Source organism: Lissotriton helveticus, chromosome 4_1 (genome assembly GCF_964261635.1).
Source record: "Lissotriton helveticus chromosome 4_1, aLisHel1.1, whole genome shotgun sequence".
NCBI classification, from domain to species: Eukaryota; Metazoa; Chordata; class Amphibia; order Caudata; family Salamandridae; genus Lissotriton; species Lissotriton helveticus.
In genome coordinates, this window is record NC_136063.1 from 33,318,199 (window position 1) to 33,339,435 (window position 21,237).

Sequence of the window (21,237 nt, forward strand, 5' to 3'; positions counted from 1 at the left end):
TAGTTGGTATTCTCCTATTTTAAGCATTTAGTGCCTGCAGCCTGGTATGATGGGTCACATGACTATGTGTAGCTAGCAAGTGGGTTTTGTATATATGCCTCCAGACAGTGAAACAAAGATATCCTAGGTGCTGGCAGGAATGGCCATCTGTGGTAGGATGAGGTGAAGGAGCTTTCACATAAACACAGATTTAACATGCTATCAAATGACAGCTGTGCTCTAGGAATAAATGAAAGGATTTCAAAAAGTACCTTGTGCCATAAAATATTTTAAAGGCACTGTGTTTCGTAAGCAGAGGCTCAGACCAAGCAGGTTAGCTGTATTTCTATGTATGCTCTACTTTAAGGGTCAGCTCAGGGCTGACCAGATCAGACAAGCATTGGCAAAGCCAATTTAGCCGTGATTAGACAGCTCCAGTTAGTCCAGAACTCCGCAGCCAGGTTGCTGTGTAAAATCCCCAGGAGAGCAAGGATTTCTAAGCACCTTAAAGACCTGCATTGGCTCAGAGTGGAGAACCGGGTTCGGTTCAAAGCTCTGAGCTATATGTTCAAAATAAAGGCAGGAACCGCACCAAAGTACTTGCAAAAGTTAGTTAGGCCCTACTCTCCTGCACGTAATCTCCGTTCCTCAAATGGAGCAAATTTTGTGGTACCCAGATTTAAATTGGCCAGAATGGGAGGGAGATCCTTTTCCTATCTGGGACCCGTCCTCTGGAACTCCCTTCCCCCAGCTCTACGAAAGGAGGAAAATTTTGCCAGCTTTAAGAAAAGCGTTAAAATCTGGCTTTTCAATAAATAATCATGGTTTCTGACCGTTCTTGCTTTCTGTGTTGTTGGCTTTTAGTCCAGGCGCCGGGAAACCCTTTGTGGGTATCTGTGCGCATTACAAATGCAAAAAATAAATAAATAAAATAAATAAAGCCACTAGGTATTGCCTATACAAGAGCTTTTTGGCTTTGTCTATATGGTTTAGCCATTTTGTACTCCACTGTGGCTGCTGTTCAGCATAGCTAAACATTTGTGGGGTAAAGGAGAGTGGAGTGGAGTGTCATGAACTGGAGTATAGTGGAATGTTGTAGAGTGGCATAGAGAGTCATGGTGGCGTATAGTAAAGTTGGGTTGTGTGGAGTGGAGTGGAGTGACAGTATACCTATAATGACAGTATACCTCTACTCATGTCGAACAGATATGGAATCTTAACTATGAGCCATTTGTGTAAACAATTATCCAATAATTATAATTGGCAGATGTAACTTCATTAATATGCCTATCTTGCCCAAGTTTCTATACCGGTTGCGGGGTATCCCTCTCTGTGTCCCCAATTTCTTCTTTAAAAACTTAGAAGGTTTTATATGGAGATATTAGCAAACACGCCGTGCACTTCTACCACTTAAGTTCCCCTATACGCAAGGAGGACTTCAACTTCCTGCTTTTAAACTACATTTTTGGGCGGCATTTACTGGGCGCCTCCAAAGCCTTTTAACTGACAAGAAATCACACTTTTGCTACTTTAAAGGAGTCTGATTTAAGTCTGTCAGGTACACAGTACCTATATGGCATGACATTCTTGACTACTGCTCGTTGTCCTCTAAAGATTTAGTGCAACACTCTTCTTTTCTGCTTTGGGATAATCCTACCCTCCTGGAAGTATTTCATGACACAGTCTGAAGCTGAATTCGGACAAGACGGAGGTACTCATCCTCGGACCCACCCCCTCAGCCTGGGACGACTCCTCGTGGCCGACCACACTTGGAACAGCACCGACACCCACTGACCATGCATGCAACCTAGGATTCATCCTCGACTCCTCCCTCTCCATGTCTAAACAGGTCAACGCCATCTCTTCCTGCTACAATACCCTCCACATGCTACGCAGGATCTACAAGTGGATCCCGACCGAAAAAAGAAGAACGGTGACACAGGCCCTCGTCTGCAGCAGACTGGACTATGGCAATGCACTCTACGTAGGAATCCCAGCCAAACACCTACAAGGACTACAACGCTTCAAAAACTCTTCCGCCCTACTGAACGTCAACGTCCCCCACCATAGCCACATCACCCCCCACCTGAGAGACCTACATTAGCTCCCCGTCAACAAGAGGATCACCTTCAAGCTCATCACCCACACACACAAAGCACTCCACAACGCCGGACCAGCCTTCCTGAACAGCAGACTCAGCTTCTACACCCCCACCCGCCAGCTCTGCTCCGCCAGCCTCGCCCCCGCCGCTGCCCCGCGCATCCAACTAACAACCTCCGGCGGAAGATCCTTCTCCTACCTCGCCGCTAAGACCTGGAACACCCTCTCTACCCACCTACGGCAGACCCAAGAGCTACTCCCCTTCAGAAGACTCCTCAAGACCTGCTCTTCAAGCAGTAGCGGCCCCCCTCCCCCACCCAAGTGCCTTGAGACCCTCACGGGTAAGTAGCGCGCTTTACAAGTACTCTGATTGATTGATTGATCGATTGTCACTCAGCAGTGGGGAAGCCATGGAAGTGAATGGCTCGGTCAGCTGTACGATCCTGACGGCTTCCACTCTTGTGCGTCCTTAGAATCTGCTCACCACCGCCAACAACAATTCTTTTTTAAATATCTACAACTAAGGGACTACTTTTTAAGACGACAGCTGGCACAAATACCACATACTCATGACTTACTGTCATGCTTTTTTCAATTTTAATCCGAAATCAAAAATTAGCAAAACTCTATCAATATATAAGAGACGATTGCCAGTAGCTAGCTACCAAACGGAGTCAAGCTTTGGGTATAATTACTACTCCTGTAGAAACTGTTACATTTTAGATTGTTCTATCCATTCTATCAGCTTAAAGTTTCAACAATTTCTAACTATATGCATGCTTCATTACACTCCTGCAAAGATTGTGAACAGCGGATTGACTGCAGCTAATATTGTCCACATGCTTTGCACCTGCCCCATGCTTGAGATTTTCTGGGGGGAAGTAATTCAATTATTCTAGCCATCTGGGCCAGAATTTCTATTCTACTAATAAGGAGATTATACTAGATCTCAAAAAAGAATGTTGACATAGTGTTGAGATCTTTCTTTTCTGTTGCTTTAGCCGCAACTCACAATTGCATTGCAAGAGCATGGATCTCGCTAAACCCCAGGCTTGCTCCGAGTGGTGGTTAGTCATGAAAGATATATATGAGTGGGAACGAGCACTGGCCAATGTCAGAGGTATACAGTCCTTACAAAAACTAGACCGCATATGGGACTGCTTTGTCTGATCTTACTCGTACATAGGATTATGACTCAAGATGTCTCTTTCTCTTTCCTCCAGCTTTTTATTTCTCCTTTTTTTCTTCTCTGCTGGGACTGCAATGTACAATGTAATGTATTAACTTATGGTAATCTTTTTTATTATTATGTACCTTGTGTTAAAATGAAATCAAAATACAAATTTAAAAAAAGGAGTGAAGTGACGGGGAGTATCGTGAAGTGGCATGGAGTGGTGTAGAGTGTTGTGGAGGGAGTAGATTGTTGTAGAGTGGAGTAGAGCTGAGTGGCATAGAGGGGAGTAGAGTGTCAGAGTGAAGTAGAGGGGCATAGAGTAGAGGGGCATTGAGTGTCATGTAGTGGTGTAGAACAGAGTGGAGTGGTGTAGAGGGTGTTGTGAAGAGTGGTATATAATGTTGTAGAGTATAGTGGCATAGAGCGGAGCAGATTGTCATATAGGGGAGTGGCATAGAGTTTAGTAGTTTTGGAGGGTACGATGGCATAAAGTAGGGCAGAGTGTTGTAGAGTCAAGTGGCGTAGAGTGGAGTGGTACAGAGTCATAGTGGAGTAGTGGAGTGAAACAGAGTGGAATAGTGTGTCACAGAATAGAGTGCAGTAGCCGACTTTCCTCTCGAATAATCCTACACTCTTAATTCAAATAGCACTCCCAGGTTACTATACCCAGAGTGGAGACAGGAACATTTCTAATATCCTATACAGGTTAAACTTAATAACAGCAGCGCATGGGGAGGGGTCATCTGCCCATGCTAGGACAAATGGAAACATAGCAATGCTACTGGGGGGCATATTTATGTGCTCTGACATTATGTTAAATAATGTGATGTCTATCAACAGATCATGGCTTCCACGGTTATAAGAAACCTGCAGACCCCCACACAGTCTCCACTATACACTTTAGAACAGGTTTCTCCAACAAGCAGCGTGTGAGCTACTGTTAACTCTCCAGCTACCTGTAAGTTGCTCTCCTGTATGCAGTACAGACTAATGAATGATATGTTTTTGCTTCGGTTGAAATAATATATGCATACCAACATTGCAAAGTATGTATTTGTTATGAAAATGTATGTATTTTCAGAATTCATAAACTGATGTTTAGGGAAATAAAATTTGAGTGGTAAATCATATGGCATTAGGGTGTCAGGAAGAGTGCAACAAAGGCTGTTATATATAACCCACATAAATGTATTACAAATTGGCAAATCCTTTATACATTACCGCTGCCAATCCTGCCTAATGCACTGATGTGATTACTACTTGTAAAGATGGATAAGGTGGCCACTATATACTCTTTTGTCTGCATTGTTACCTATTACAACAGTAGTAACATTAGTAGATGATATGCAGTGAACTTAAGTAGCTCTCATTACAGAAAAAGGTTGGAGACCGCTGCTTAAGAGTCATATATTTCAACCATTTCGGGCAAATAAATTCTGTAAAGTAATATTAGTACTTAGTGGTAAGAATTGATTCATGCTCTTGATTCCAATGGGTGTGGGCTTAGAGAAATGCAGGTGCGCTAGTAGCCTTAAGGATATGCTGCGTCTGTTCCAAATTAGAGCAGTTCATATCTTTCATTTAGACAATGGTCCTGTGTTTGCCCCCGTGGCTTACAGGGATGCAGAATGTCTGCAATTCAGCAATCTAAACAATTGAGCATGCTAATGGCATGATTAAACAAGCCATGACTGTTGGGGAATTGAGTTCAAGTCTTAGTTGGTAACATCAGCAGTATGTAGTTCAGAGAGCATTAAATAACTTGCTGAAATAAGAAAGGGGAGTACATACTCTATACTAGGTACTCTTTGGAGTACCCAGGCATGTACCTGACCTGGATAATTTAAGACGGTGGCGGGCGAAAAAGAGTTTGATCTGGACTAACATTTCAATGTCTTAAAGAGTGTCCAAGATGTCAGAGACACGCTGTTCAGTGTGAAGCCTCCTCAAGCCATCACCACCGAAGGGAAGATTATTACCTTTACTGACCATTGGGCTCCTAAAGTTGGAGATCTAATTTGAAAGAAGATCCATGATAAGCAAGCTTTTAAGGGGGAAACATTGTTTACAACGTGGTGTTTACACCGCACTACCTTTACCATGCAGCCATTACAACACAAATCATTACTACGACTTGCGCTGGATGGTGCTCTTGGTTAAGGAATAGTTAGATTTTCTATTCCAACACCTTCCCTACTGTTACGTGGGCTGGAGTTGGAATAGAAAATTAAATTAATACTCAATCCAGCGCCCTCCAACGCAAGTCGTTGTAACGACTTGCATTGTAAAAACCGCACTGTAAAATACAGCGATCTTAAAGATCGCGTTGTACTGACATACATCCGCTTTTAAGCCATTTTAATGACCACTTATTCTGATAAAAGGCAAACAAACCATAAGTCTGCCATTTTTATCTGGTTTAATAAAAAGCAACAGGTGTCCATAGACCACGTAAACAAAAACTGGTGTATATGGACAAGAACTGCCGTTAACTAGCTTTAGCGGCCGTTTTCTTAATGCAGCCTATTGCCGGAAACTATCGCCCTGTTAGCAATGTATTCAAAATACGTCACTACGTGGCAATAGTATACTAGCCACATTGAAAACTGCTGCTAACACTATCGTCAAGGTGAAACAAAGTTTCCTGCTAGTGGGAGAAAAGTGACAAAAGGCCAATTAGAGGCAAAAAAACTCACCTTACTCAGCCCAACCTGACTTTTTTTGCCTCTGGAGGAAAATAGCCTATAAGACCACCACCAATGGAAAAAAGGAAATAAAACCAATGACATGCAGAATGGAGGAGCCAAAGCCAAGTGCAGCACAGATCAAAAACCCCTCCAAACCCGATAACAGCCACCATGACCAGCCAGAATCCCAGGGGTTGAGGAAATGAAGATTCAGGGCTACATATACAAAAAGAGGCGCATCGCTGGGACAAACCAGTGATGCATCACATTTCAAAGCGACCTCCTTGCAACACCATGGCAGCCAAAACCTTGAAAGCACAAACAGTCCCCTAGGGCCCGGAGGTCTTGTTGCGTCTGTGACCCGGAGTGTGAGACAGAGGTGCTGTGAAATTGCTGGGCCATGACGGTAGACATTAAGGCGTTGGCGATCGCCCTTACCTGGTGGTGATATCAGGCAGGTCGCGTAGAGATACATCGCAGACCTGTGTGAGAAGACTGCCTGGCACCCCTTGGAGCTGTGAATAGTAGAGGCATCCCTGCGCACCAGCGTAGGGAGGTCTGCATTGAATAAAACACGCCACCACTACACTGGGGTGCCTAGAGGAGATTACCAATGGGCGCTCTCTGCATCACAGGCCGGAGGATGTTGCGCTGGCTGGACGCCGTGGAGGGTGAGGCTTCTGAGCTGCGCCAAACGTGTGTGGTGGGATCACTGCAACTTCATGCCTAAGGGAGCCCTGTTACATCACCTGAATCTGGAGGTTCCCCAGCAGAGTTGGCACCAACTTCTGTACTCAGGCATGTGAAATCCTGCCTGGCTGAGGTTCCTGTTGGCTGAGTCACTGATTTGGAAAAAGTGCAGTGCATTGTGAACCGGTGTCAATGTCCAGGTGAGGAGAAGGTGGGACATGTAGTGGAGGAGGCCCAGGGGTGAGTTAGGCCACAGTATGACAACCCATGTGGTCACTACTGTGCAGTACACGGCACAGTAATTTTTTTTTGTTCCATAGAGAAGTGTCCATTTCTGAGTAAATTAAGGACATACAAGGATAATTAACACCATCAATGCTATGGAGATTTTCCTCATGTGCTGGTTCCCCATATTTACCATTGTTCATGACAAGGTCAGCTCGTCATAAGCACACGACCAGTGTACTGCATGACGAGCTGAGCTCGTCATGAGCAGCGAAGGGGTTAAAGGGTGTAGTTGACTATCTAAGGTTGCAATTGAAGGGCAATGGGACTTTGCCCTATCACAAAATGACCGGAGTGAATTTGAAAAGTTCAGCTGCACATTTTTGGGGAATTTGCATTGACAAATAACCCTACCAATTACGAGGAGGGCATTGGTATCTATAAAAACCTTCCATCACAGTGAGGTGAAACCGGCATGCATGCAATACCTTTAATGATCTGGCTGTATATACTGAGCAAGATGGACTCCAAGGCATCTAAGCTGGTTCTCATTTGTTCCCTGCAGACTGTAGATGTGCAAGCTTCCATAGAAGAACTACATACGTTTGACATAGAGTGCAATGACATGCTCACCCTGCCAGCTGCTGTACACTTCTCTGACTTAACCGCATCGCTACAGCGGCTTTTCCCGCTGTGCGCGGCGATTTTAATAACCCCGCAATTCATGACGAGCTCAGCTCGTCATGAGCGCACGGCAGGTTACGCTCATGACGAGCTGAGCTCGTCATCAGCCTGGAAGGGGTTAAATAATAGAATCGAAAAGTTTGTTCGAGGAGGTGGAGAAGAGAAAAGTTCAAGTCAAGTCAAATAGTTCACTAAAGGACATTTTGACAATTAAAGAAAAAAACAATATGAGTACCACAGAACCTTCAGGATTTCTAAAATCAAACATTTTCACATTTGAAACATGCAATGCTTAACATTAATTGATCATGCAAAGCTTGCTACATCATTTCATGCTGGTTTAAACACATTCTATTTTACATTTATTCTTATTGTATGTTTATACTGATTTTATAGACTTATTTTAAATCTGGAATGGTATATTTTCTGTACAAGAGCATGGATTTTACTTGGATGTTCTTATAAAATGGATAGAAATCCCCTATATACATACTATTGAACAAGCAACGTGAGATTCAGATGTACAAGCCAAGGATGTTGTAAAGAGCAAAAGCCCTGACTCCATTTTGTGCAGACCATGACTCCATTTTCTGCTTGATCAAAGGCCTGTTTATCTTTTAGCCTTCGTACTTTGATGAAATATGTAATGAAAACTCAGCCTGGAACACACTCCTTTTTATCTGCGTTTCAAAGACAGAAAGAGAAGATACCATAAAGAGTGTATTCTGAATTAATATATTGTAGTCATACTGGTTTACACTGGCTCGTCTGAAGATTATTATATTAATGCATACAAGTTATGTTTGGAAATTAATGGAAATTCCCCCAAATTCCCCATGTGATATACGAGGCAGTGGCCAATACCATAAAAACCCCATGGCACGGCCACTGAGTCAAAGAGGTCCTGCACCTTAGATTATTACAACAAATCCTGCCAGAGATCCTGACAAAGGGATGCAACACTTTTCACTGCGCCCTTCTTGTGACACCTATACAGAAAGCTGATTCAGAGCCAATTCTGAGAGGAGAGGAGCTGAGCCCAGTTGATGTGTGTTTTCCTTTTGAGGGTACACGCTCTCTATAATTATACTCTCTTTCTGTAAACAGGCATGCTCTGCGCTGAATCCCAAGAACCTCTGGATGCAAGTAAAGGTACTCCATGCTCTCATAGAACAGCAAAGAGAAGTAGTGTCAGTGCCTCACTTTTATTCGTGTTTGCTACTACTCACAACGCAGTAGACGGGGGTTCCTTATACAATCATGAATTTAGCCTGGCAACCAGAAATGGATACGCCCTAAATTGTCAGAAGGTAGATCCCATTGCGTTCATGGGGCAACTTGTACATGAAACGCAAGAGGATTTCAAATCGTGCTTGGCAGAGGAAAACAAAGGAGTTGATGTGATAAACTCTTTTGTGAATATCTCAGCCAAGATTAAGGAAATCCTCACAGTTAAACAAAAGATGGGATTGCATAAAAAAGGGGATGGTTTGATAATGAATGCACTAAAGCACATAAAAAGCTAAAAATAGCTTTGAAAACAATACCCAGGGATAGACAAGAGATAAAGAAAGCGAAACTACTTTATAAACAGGCCCAAAAGAATAGAAAGCAAAAACTAAAAGAGGAAGTATGGCTAGACGTATATGAAGCCTGCCAACAGAAAGATAATGTAAAGTTCTGGAAGATAGTGAACTCCCCAAACCTAACGGTGAGGGATTGTGATAAAGTAGACATAGCCATCCCAGAAGATAGCTGGATTGGTTATTTCAGTGCCCTATATCGAGCGGATATATTTTTAATAGCTAATGAGCAAGGGAGGGATACATTACAAAGAGGAAGTGAGGGGACAGAGGGTACAAATAGGATACAGAAAAGCTTATCGGTATACCCCCTGGACATTAGCTTCACTGTAGATGAGATAACTGCTGCTATATAGAAAAGGGAAACAGCCGTTACATCGCAACTTTTACAACGCACTTCTATTACAACGCAACTTTTACAACGCTGGATCCATTACATCGCATGCCTTTACAACGCATGACATTACATAGCAGATGCTATTACAACGCATGCCATTACAACGTAAGTATAGGTAAGTATATAATTTTATTTTATATTTCATTTAACAGTATTTAATTAATTTATTTAATATTAAAAATAAATAAATATATTAATTTATATTTTTTTATATTGGGTTTTGGGGTACAGGGGTATTTTTAGGTTTCAGAGTTGGGTTTGGGTTTTGGGGTACAGGGGTATTTTTAGGTTTCAGGGTTGGGTTTGGGTTTTGGGGCACAGGGGTATTTTTAGGTTTCAGGGTTGGGTTTGGGTTTTGAGGTACAGGGGTATTTTTAGGTTTCAGGGTTGGGTTTGGGTTTTGGGGTACAGGGGTGTTTTTAGGTTTCAGGGTTGGGTTTGGGTTTTGGGGTACAGGGGTGTTTTTAGGTTTCAGGGTTGGGTTTGGGTTTTGGGGTACAGGGGTGTTTTTAGGTTTCAGGGTTGGGTTTGGGTTTTGGGGTACAGGGATATTTTTAGGTTTCAGGGTTGGGTTTGGGTTTTGGGGTACAGGGGTTTTTTTAGGTTTCAGGGTTGGGTTTGGGTTTTGGGGTACAGGGGTATTTTTAGGTTTCAGGGTTGGGTTTGGGTTTTGGGGTACAGGGGTATTTTTAGGTTTCAGGGTTGGGTTTGGGTTTTGCGGTACAGGGGTATTTTTAGGTTTCAGGGTTGGGTTTGGGTTTTGAGGTACAGGGGTGTTTTTAGGTTTCAGGGTTGGGTTTGGGTTTTGGGGTACAGGGGTGTTTTTAGGTCTCAGGGTTGTTTTTGGGTTTTGGGGTACAGGGGTGTTTTTAGGTTTCAGGGTTGGGTTTGGGTTTTGGGGTACAGGGGTATTTTTAGGTTTCAGGGTTGGGTTTGGGTTTTGGGGTACAGGGATATTTTTAGGTTTCAGGGTTGGGTTTGGGTTTTGGGGTACAGGGGTTTTTTTAGGTTTCAGGGTTGGGTTTGGGTTTTGGGGTACAGGGGTATTTTTAGGTTTCAGGGTTGGGTTTGGGTTTTGGGGTACAGGGGTATTTTTAGGTTTCAGGGTTGGGTTTGGGTTTTGGGGTACAGGGGTATTTTTAGGTTTCAGGGTTGGGTTTGGGTTTTGGGGTACAGGGATATTTTTAGGTTTCAGGGTTGGGTTTGGGTTTTGGGGTACAGGGATATTTTTAGGTTTCAGGGCTGTGTTTGGGTTTTGGGGTACAGGGGTATTTTTAGGTTTCAGGGTTGGGTTTGGGTTTTGGGGTACAGGGGTATTTTTAGGTTTCAGGTTTGGGTTTTGGGGTACAGGGGTATTTTTAGGTTTCAGGGTTGGGTTTGGGTTTTGGGGAACAGGGGTCTTTTTAGGTTTCAGGGTTGGGTTTGGGTTTTGGGGTACAGGGGTATTTTTAGGTTTCAGGGTTGGGTTTGGGTTTTGGGGTACAGGGGTATTTTTAGGTTTCAGGGTTGGGTTTGGGTTTTGGGGTACAGGGATATTTTTAGGTTTCAGGGTTGGGTTTGGGTTTCGGGGTACAGGGGTATTTTTAGGTTTCAGGGCTGGGTTTGGGTTTTGGGGTACAGGGGTATTTTTAGGTTTCAGGGTTGGGTTTGGGTTTTGGGGTACAGGGGTATTTTTAGGTTTCAGGGTTGTGTTTGGGTTTTGGGGTACAGGGGTATTTTTAGGTTTCAGGGTTGGGTTTGGGTTTTGGGGTACAGGGGTCTTTTTAGGGTTCAGGGCTGGGTTTGGGTTTTGGGGTACAGGGGTATTTTTAGGGTTTAGTTTTAAAATACAATCTTTTATTTTAATTAAAAAAATTAATTTTAAGAATTTTATTATTTATTAAAAATAGTTCTTTATTATTAAAAATTCTTTTAAAAATAAACTTAAAGTAATATATGTACTAAATAATTATTTAAAAATAATTTAATTTATTTAATTAATTAAATTTAAATTACTTACATTTAAAAAAATAATAATATACTTACCTATACTTACATTGTAATGGCATGCGTTGTAATAGCATCTGCTCTGGCAAAGCCCCAGGGCCAAATGGTGTCCCGGTCGATGCTTACAGGTCAAACACTGATATTAGGGCCCCACCTTTAATGAATGTTTTAAATAAGTGCTATCAAACTGGTTTTATAAAGACCTGGTCAGATGCAATTTTAATACCTATTTTTAAGAAGGGAAACCGTGATGACCCTAAATGCTACCGACCTATATCACTTTTAGATTCATTTTTAAAGGTGGTTGGGCGGGTAATTTTTTTTTCATTTCAAAAGATTTTATTAATTTGAAGGAGCACATAAGGAAATAGGGTACAAACATTAGTGATACCATTGAAATCAGATAAGCACAAACAACATATGGGGCTAAAAATAAATAGCTCGAGACATATGTCCAATACACGAAGTCTACTGAAGTCAGATAGATAAATCAATAAAAGGAGAAAAATTAATAGTCAGTAGACGTAACTGTCAAAAGTACCACTATCAGGTAGTATATTAAGGGAAAAGGGGTAGGGAGAAGAAAGAAGAGAAAAGAGGAAAAAAGAAAAAGAGAAAGGAAGAGGGAGCAGGAAAGCAACGAAAAAACGGAACAGAGAAAGGAAGAAAGAGATGAGACCGAGAGAAAATGGACTTCCAAAGAACCTTCCTAAAAAGGAGAACAACATTTAAACAGACAAATCAAAGGGAAATTGAGCTACCAACCCTTTCGAGGCTGAATCCATGTATGAATCTAAGGCAGACCAAACACCAGCAGATATGGACGGAGAAAGATGAGCATGATCAACTGAAGTATGAGCACTCCGTAAAAAGAAGACCCAAGCCCACCAGGTATGATAGGAAAGTGAAGAAAAAGATGTCCATTCCATGAGAATGATTTTTACTGCAACAGTTAACAACAGGTCCAACAATTGCAATTCCGTAGAATCCAGAGGAAGAGGGACCGGGGCAGCTAACGGGCCTAATAGAATTAATGGAAAAGAAAGGTGGAATTTAATACCATAAATAAGCATAAGATGTTTGTGTATTAGATCCCAAAAGGGTTGGAGGAGGGAGCACCCAAAGAACATATGCTGGAAATCTCCAGGTAACAAACCACAACTCCAGCACAAGTTATCATCTTTAGGATTTAGCGAATACAAGCTAGTAGGAGTCCAATGAAGGAGATTCATAGGGAAAAATTTAGATTGCATTAGTGAAGGGGCAATTTTATTGCGAAGAGAGAGCTTACCAATAAGCTGCCAGGTGTCGGGAGAAATATGATACGTAACGCCATGATCAAAATGATGCAACCATTTCCGTTGTGTAACAGTTGGGGTAGGTACTAAAGAAGATGATAAGAATTTATAAATTCTGGAGGCTATATGACCAGACCATACCCATAAGTGAAAAAGGGTGATTGTGGGGGAAGAAGGATAAAGGTGCACCTTGGCAAGTGCCACTTTAATCTTAAGGAAGGTATAAAAATCCAAGTTAGTTAAAGAGAATTGATTTGCCAAGGAAGAAAAAGGTAACGGTTGATCAGCAGCATCATAGAGATGTTTAACAAGCGAAATCCCTTTGTTAGCCCAATAGGACACCAGAGAAGGATCAATATTGATTTTTATGTTAGAATTTCACCAAATAGACGACCATCTAGATTTATGCAATGGAACCGCAACCCTTCTATCAATCTTGCAGACCGAAGCAATAGTATCTAAAATAATGGAGCGGGAGAAAAGGATAGAAAGGGTGTTCGTAGTCATAAAAGAAGCGATCGGAAGTGGGGAGGCCAGAGTTTGTTCTATCAACAGCCAAGATGGAATATGAATAGAGGGGGAAGAAAACCATAAAGCACCTTGAGACGCCAAGAAGGCAACTTGGTACTTCTCCCAGTCAGGAAGATTACATCCACCCATGTCACAAGGTTGACGTAAAGATTTATAGGCAATCCTAGCCCGTTTATCATTCCATAAGAATTTAGAAGTGAGAACATCAATCTCATGAAAGAAGGAAGCAGAAAGTTTAACTGGAAGCATAGAGGAAACAAAATTAATAATAGGGGTAATCATCATCTTAAGCGTTTGCAGGCGACCCCACCAAGAAATGTGTTTCGGAGACCAGGTTTCCAAAAGACGCCGCACTTTAAGAATGGTTTGGGATTCATTATAAGAGACTGTAGCAGCTAAGGTAGAACAAAAATAAATACCCAAATATTTCAATTGTTTAGTTTGCCACTTAAAGCCAGCAGAACCCATATGATGATAAAAACAGTACGCATTCAAAGGGAACATCTCCGTTTTATCCCTATTCAAGGTGTATCCAGAGACCTTTGAAAAGAGAGAAATCGTGTCAGAAATAGCAGGGATGGTCAATGCAATGTCATCAGAGAAAATAAGGACATCATCTGCATAGGCAGCAGTTTTAAAGCAATGCGAACCAAAAGAAAAGCCTTTAATATCTGGGTGGAGGTCAATCAGTCTGAGAAGAGGGTCAATGGATAATAAAAATAAAAGAGGGAATAAATGGCAACCCTGTCTAGTACCTTGGCGAAGGTTAAAAAAGGATGATGTAGCACCATTAACTCTTATGTTAGCTCTAGGGCGAGAATAAAGAGACATAACCATCTGAATAAAGGAGTCCCCAAGATTATGGGCACATAAAATCGCACGCAGGAAAGGCCAAGAAACCTTATCAAAGGCCTTCTCAGCATCGAGTGCCAAGGCCGCAGCTGGAAGTTGAGAACGTTTAGCCGATCCAAGAATGTGACAGAATGTTCGAATATTGTCACGTGCCAACCGACCTTTTACAAAACCTGTTTGCGAGGGATGTATCAGATGAGGAATAAAGGATTCTAAACGTTTAGCTAAGATTTTTGCAAAAATGTTAGCTTCCATGTTAAGAAGAGAAATAGGCCGAAAATTTTTGGGATCAGAATGATCCTTACATTCTTTCGGAATCACTACAATTGTAGCATCAGCGGCAGAACCAGAGACAGAGCCATCCTTAATAAAAGCATCAAAGACGGATTGTAATTTGGGAACAATTACAGGAAGAAATGTTTTGTAAAATAGAATAGGGTAGCCATCAGGACCTGGAGCTTTCCCAGAACGAGTATCTTTAATTGCAGCAGTAATTTCGTCAGATAGAAATAGGGCGATTCAAAAAGGAATTATCTTCCACTGAGATCGATTTTATTGGAATTGTCTTTAAAAAGTCTTGACATTGCTCAAAAGATGCCTGATTAGAGGGAGTATATAGTTTATCATAAAAATCACAAAACACCCCAAGAATCTCCTCAGTCTGAAATTTCTTATTACCCAAATGGTCATTAATAGAAGAAATCCTGGAAGATTTACAAGAAGAGTCCTGAAATTTTAATGTAGTTGCAAGAATCTTGCCAGCTCGATTTTTTAATAAGAGTGCTTTAGATTTCTGAGCCTGAAGACCAATATGAGCCCTTCTGGTAATAATAGTATTATATGTGTATTTTAAGTGTTTAATGGATTGTAGACAGGATTTATCCTTAGATTGACAAAAAGAGATTCTTGTCTTTTAATCTCATCAGCTAAATCTGTTAGTTCCTTTCTAATAGCAGCATTCCTCCTTGACATACATTTAATGACCTGACCCCGGAAAGTACATTTAAAGGAATCCCAGAGCACCACTGGTGAATCAACTGAGCCTTCATTTTCAAGGAAAAAAGTTTCAATCTCCTTAGAAAACTCACAAACCTGGGTGTCATCAGACAAAATTTCAGTATTTAGTCTGCATGACCTTGATTTTGTTGTGGGAGCAAAGGACAGCAGCGTGAAAGAAATCACAGCATGGTCCGAAATCAAAATAGGATGAATAAGAGGAGAGGAGGAAGATTGAAGAAGGGAGGAGTGTTCCAAAAGGTAGTCAATACACGAGAAAGTAGAATGAGGGGAGGAGAAAAAGGAAAAATCACTACCAGTGGGATTAAAGAGACGCCAGACATCCTGAAGATGGAGCAGAGAACACATATTAGTCATTTGTTTATGTGACTTCGGAAGACAAAAATGAAAGGCAGAATTCCTATCTAGGATGGGATCCATTGGCAAATTAAAATCCCCACCCACCAGCAAATTACCAGAATGAGGAGTGTCATGCAATTTTTTTGTTACTGCTGTCCAAAATAACGGATCATCCTTATTCGGAGCATAAATATTCATGACAAAAAGATTAACTTTACCAACAGACAATTTAGATAACAGCCAACGACCCTCCGTATCTTGTTCAGAAGAGACAATAGACAAACCAGATTTTTTAGAAATCAACGTAATGACCCCATTCCTTCTGCCACACGCATCTGAACAAGCAACATCTGATACCCACTCCCCTCTCAGGAAAAGTGCCGCCGTGGCCGAAACCTTTGTTTCCTGTAACAGTACAAGATCCGAAGAAAGAGATTTACAGTAGTCCAACATTTTTGACCTTTTAACTGGGTGATTTAGACCCTTAACATTCAGGGATAATACATTTAAGCCAGGCATAAATCGTGTAGAAGATAAGACAGAGAAGACCAGAAGATAATATATGAACAAGCAGAATAGAAGTAATCTTCCAAACACCAAGCAGATACGTTAAAAAGGGGAAGGTTAATAAAGGAGCCCAAGAGAAGAGAAAAAAGCAGAGAGAGGAGAAAAAAAGAGGAGAAAATAGAGGAAAAAAAGATAGCAAGAGAAAAGAAAGAAAAAGGGGAAGAAGAGCAAGGAAGTGAGGTCTGAAAAAGACCAAATTCATACTAGGGGGAACGTGAAAAGGGGGATCAAGGAAGCCGTTATGAGAAGAAATAGAATCAGCAACATCAGCCCCAATAAAAATTATGTCTTGAAACAACTAATTTACAGAAAAATATCTGGAAGAAGCATCAAATATAACAAAATAATCAGAGTCTAGAAAGTCATGAAAAGAGAGTACAAAATAATCAGTCAAAGTAGTAAAATAGACTAACATGTGAGTGAAGAGAGAGTAAATATAATAAAGAAGCATAAAAGAAAAACGAAAAAGATAAAATAGAAATATAAAAAATTAGTCATATGAGAGAAAAAGTATGTGATAAACAGGCGAAGTAACAGACAGTAAGTCGTCATTGATAATAAAAACATTAAATAAGAACACAATAAATAGGCAACAGCTAGTAGAAACCATACAACAGGAAATACCATAGCATGCAAAAGTTATTATCATTAAATAGAAAAAGAAGGAATCTCATGAAAAAACAGTGTAACTCTGAACAGAACCATATGTAAGTATATCACCTTCAAAATCTAGAAACTAATAATAATGTGTAAGGGTAACGAGCGAGAAAAAGAGATAGCGGTGTATAAAGAAAAGAACATCCAATGCAAGGAAACAAAAATTCTAGAAAAATAGAGAATACAATAAGGAGAAGCATCCTAAAACAGTATCTAACTAACTACATAGGGGTACATAATACTAATGATAAGTGAGACAAAGAGAAGAAGCATCTCTCAAAGAAGGAAAAACCAGGAATGGAGACGGAGATAATCGAGCACGGAAGAGAAGCAAACAACAATGAAAACAATTAGCAGTTCATCAAAAATTCTGGAACGACCTTTGAAGGTAATACGAAATTTCGATGGACCAGAGAAGGAAAAGGGAATGTTCATTTCAGAAAGACGTTTCCGAAGATTAAGAAAGCCCTTCCTCCTTATCACAGTATCCCTGGCGAAGTCTTGAGAGATTGAAATTCGATGACCTTCCCAGGAAACCACTTTAATTTTCCTCATGTGGGCAAGAATCTGCTCCGTGTGTTGATGACGCAATGGTTTAAAAATTACCGCTCTTGGCTGTGTGGCAGATTTAGATCGGAAGGTGGGAACACGATGTGCCCTTTCTAGCTCAAAGTCTCTCTGGAAAGAGATTTGTAGAGTAGAAGGAAGCCATTGGTATAAAAAATCAATCATTGAAGAGGATGTTTTCTCTGCATCTTCCGGCAGACCAAAAATGCGCAGATTAGATTAGATCTGCGATTACAATCCTCCTGTTCAGTGAGATCTCTGCGCAATGCCGCCATTGAGCGCTCTAAGTGGGTAAGAGACCGAGATTGCTTCTGCAGATGGTCCTCCGCTCCACTAATACGTGTCTCCGTAGTCGAAACACGAATAGCGAGAGCCTTGAAATCATTCCTGATAGCGGACATCTCCACTTGCAGTAAATCTGTGTTAGTCTTTGTTGACTGCGCAATCTCATGAACCTCATTGAGTCGCGTTAAAATTGCGTCAAGAGTGGTATTAGTGTCTGTGTGAGAAGACTCTGGCGTAAGAGACAATTGTTTGAGTCTTTTAAGCGAGGCACTGGAATCTTTTGAGTCCTTAACAGATGATGAACGGCCCATATTGGCGGCCATTGAACAACAGACACAGAGAAAAAAAATATAAATCCACTTGAGGAAAAATAGAGGCAGGCAAAAAAAGGTTAATGGAAGTGTCTTCCCCACCAAAAACAAAAGAATAGAGCGCACTGAAAGCAGATAAATCAGAATAAGCTAAAAGGGCGGACTTATATGACAAGCCTTTGCAGAAATTAGTAAAAGCACCTTCCAGAGCCCAGCAGGCTAAAGCAGAGACCCAAAGAATAGATAGAACGCAGCTCAGGGCTCAAACGGCTGTACCAAGGCAAGCCAAAACGTGTGCAAGCATAAAGAGCCACAAAATAACCAGCCAAGCAGCGCGAAGGAAAAAATGAGGAAGAAAAAATGAAAAAGTATCCAAATGTAGTCTCAAGCACCTGGTATGCCGCCGAACTGGCAAGAAAGTATCCATGACGTCTTTGCTGTGAAGAGAAGCCGACGTCCGTCACAATCAGCTAAAATGGCGGCCGCCCGTAGAGATAACGAGCGCCACCTCAGCCTGTCAGAAATCACACCTCCGTAGCCAACATCCGACCGAAATGCTCGAAAATGGCTCCCGGCATGTTCCGAGGGTCAGGAGAGCTGTTGCGATGAACAGGGGCACCTGGAAGCTGTCGAAAACCTCCAACGGCCCTCAGTCCCCCTGGAGCTCAAGCGCAAGTCGCCATACCGCAGCGGTGCGCAAGCCACGCCCCCCGTTGGGCGGGTAATTTTTAAATAAACTACAATTATGGGCCGAGGGAAAGGAAGTTTTATCAAGGCTACAATATGGTTTCAATGCTGGACTCCGCACAATAGAACAAGGCCTGAATCTTAATCTCATCATTGATAAGTATACCAGAGCAAAAAATGGAAATATATTCTTGACATTTTTTGACCTATCCTCTGCGTTCAATTGTGTGATACATAACAAATTATGGGATATTTTAAGGATGATGGGTATTGAAAATGACATTTTATTATTTATTGGAGAACTTTACCGCGAGTCAGGAGCCAGGGTGAGATATGGAAAAAATGGGGAGTGCTCATCCAGATTTAGCATTGGAAAAGGAGTGAGGCAGGGATGCGTCCTTGCCCCGTTCCTTTTCATACTATACATTAATAGCTTGGGACACCAACTGGCCAGGCTTCCCCGTGACTATCCGCACATTGATGGAAACCCTGTACCAATATTATTGTATGCGGACGACGCGGTTTTAATGTCAAGGACACCCATAGGTCTACAAAGAACAGTCACATACTTTGTCAACTATATGCAGGAGAGGGGGCTGCAGGTGAACATAAGTAAAACATTCAGTATGAAGTGTGGGAAAAGATCTACAAAAATTGTAACATCTCTATTAATGGTAAAACAATTGAATGTGTAAAAAACTTTGCCTACCTAGGAATACATTTTGACCAGAATGGCACTTGGCCATCTGCAATATCGGCCCGTAAAAATCTTTATAAAAGCTACTGGGGCACTTGTTAGCATGTCACGAGTAATTGGGTTTGCGACCGGTTACAAAAATGCTCTCAATATACAAAAATGAATTTGTTTCAACTGCCACCTATGGTGCCGGCATATGGGTATTTACAAATGTAAACTCTTTACAGGCCTGTGAAAATAATTTCTTGCGTTATCTACTGGCCGTACCTAAATCAACTGCCATACATATCTGCCACTCTGAGGTCGGTCTGCGTAATATTGTAGATATCATAAAATCTGGCCCTTTAGTATTATGGCATAAGACATGGAATTCCCCAGAAGCAACTGTTAATCAGAATGTTATTGTGGATTGCTTAAAACTTGATAATGCATTATGTATTCCATGGTTGAGACATATCAAGGAAACGACAGCTGAATTTGGACACCCGGAGATGTTCTCAAGCCCAGATTGCATGGAGATTACTTCCAGGAAGGCACTGAAAATGGAATATCGGTCTTAAGTGGAAGATAAGCGCTGGTTAGTAGAGAAAGAAAAAAATTCTGTAATGAAAAACCACACTATGTTACTATGCACTGGAATTCAGCCATATCTGTCATATGTCCAATGCCCCTTTGATCGTATGCTATTGACACGCTTCCGTCTAGGTGTTGTGCTTAGCATTATTACATTCCCAGTGACAAATGATTGGTCACGTATTCGAGCACTATGCCCGTGTAATAGTAGTTCGACACAATCGACACTACATGCAACTTTATTCTGCAGATTTTATATGATGCCAAGGAGGGTGTTTTTACTACGGATCTTAAAACAATATGGTTTAAGACAATGCAGAGCTGTATTTTTAAAGATGTAATGTATGGAAGATGAACTAACAATGGGATGCATAGTGAGTTTTTTTAAAATGTATGATCAGATTAGGAAAGACAATTAGGATGTAAAGTATAACGCATTCCTTTATTTACGGTGTCTGAAAATTATTTTTATCTGTACTTTTATGTCTTTCATATGAAACACGAATAAAGTAAATTTGATTGATTTTCCAAATAGTAGGATTTTAGATTGCCAAATAGCATTCCAACCATGTTAAAAATGTTCATACTCTACTCATTTTAGTGTGAGGTATAAGTACTATTTTAGTAATATTCTATGTGGTTATTATTCATGTGCCAATCAAAAGGATGAGACTGTTGAAATATTCAAAAGAAAGAAATTAGAATTGAATTACCACTACATCCCTGTCCTGTGTTTATGGGACTGCCAGTAATCCATCAATCTCAGACGACACATCAACAAGTATGCTCAGAGTGACTGTGTTGGCCAACAACAAACTGGACTTCCAAGTTCAAGCGTTAATGCACTGACCTAAGATCAGGCATCTGTGGGTTTGGAAAGTCGTACTTTGTAGAACTAACACAAAGCCTTAATTGGCATAATAAAACATGTTTTTCTTTTTCAGTTAGCTTTTTTCCATTTGATGGCTCATATTTGCTTATGATACAAAGTCCATTTACTTAAGTCTGTTATTGGTGGTTTGCAGGAAAAAAAGAAGAAAAAACCCTATCCAGGAAATCTGCAACCTTATTTTATAACATTGTATTAAACTGTCTTACTTCTACTGCACTTTTGTGCATTGCCTCACAGGAGGATCTAAAGCCATAGGTAGTTTGGGTCCTTGAACACACGAATGCAGGGGAAGCTTCCTACACTGTGACCTCTTGCGCCTTCTAGAGATGGTATATTATTAAAGGAGGAGTACTTTTCATTTTTGAGCACCTATAAGGTCAAGTCATAACATTTGTGTGGTGGAATATATTGAAGATTCAGCTGACTTTCAGACAAAGGTTCCCGGGTGAGGTTGCCTCG

The 21,237-nt window shown here is 41.2% G+C and overlaps 1 pseudogene across 1 annotated transcript in view; it reads left to right on the forward strand.

Annotated features, from left to right (window-relative positions):
* LOC144828303 (verrucotoxin subunit beta-like) overlaps nt 1-21,237 on the forward strand; it is a 112,548-nt pseudogene that overhangs the window by 39,458 nt on the left and 51,853 nt on the right. The window lies entirely within an intron of this gene.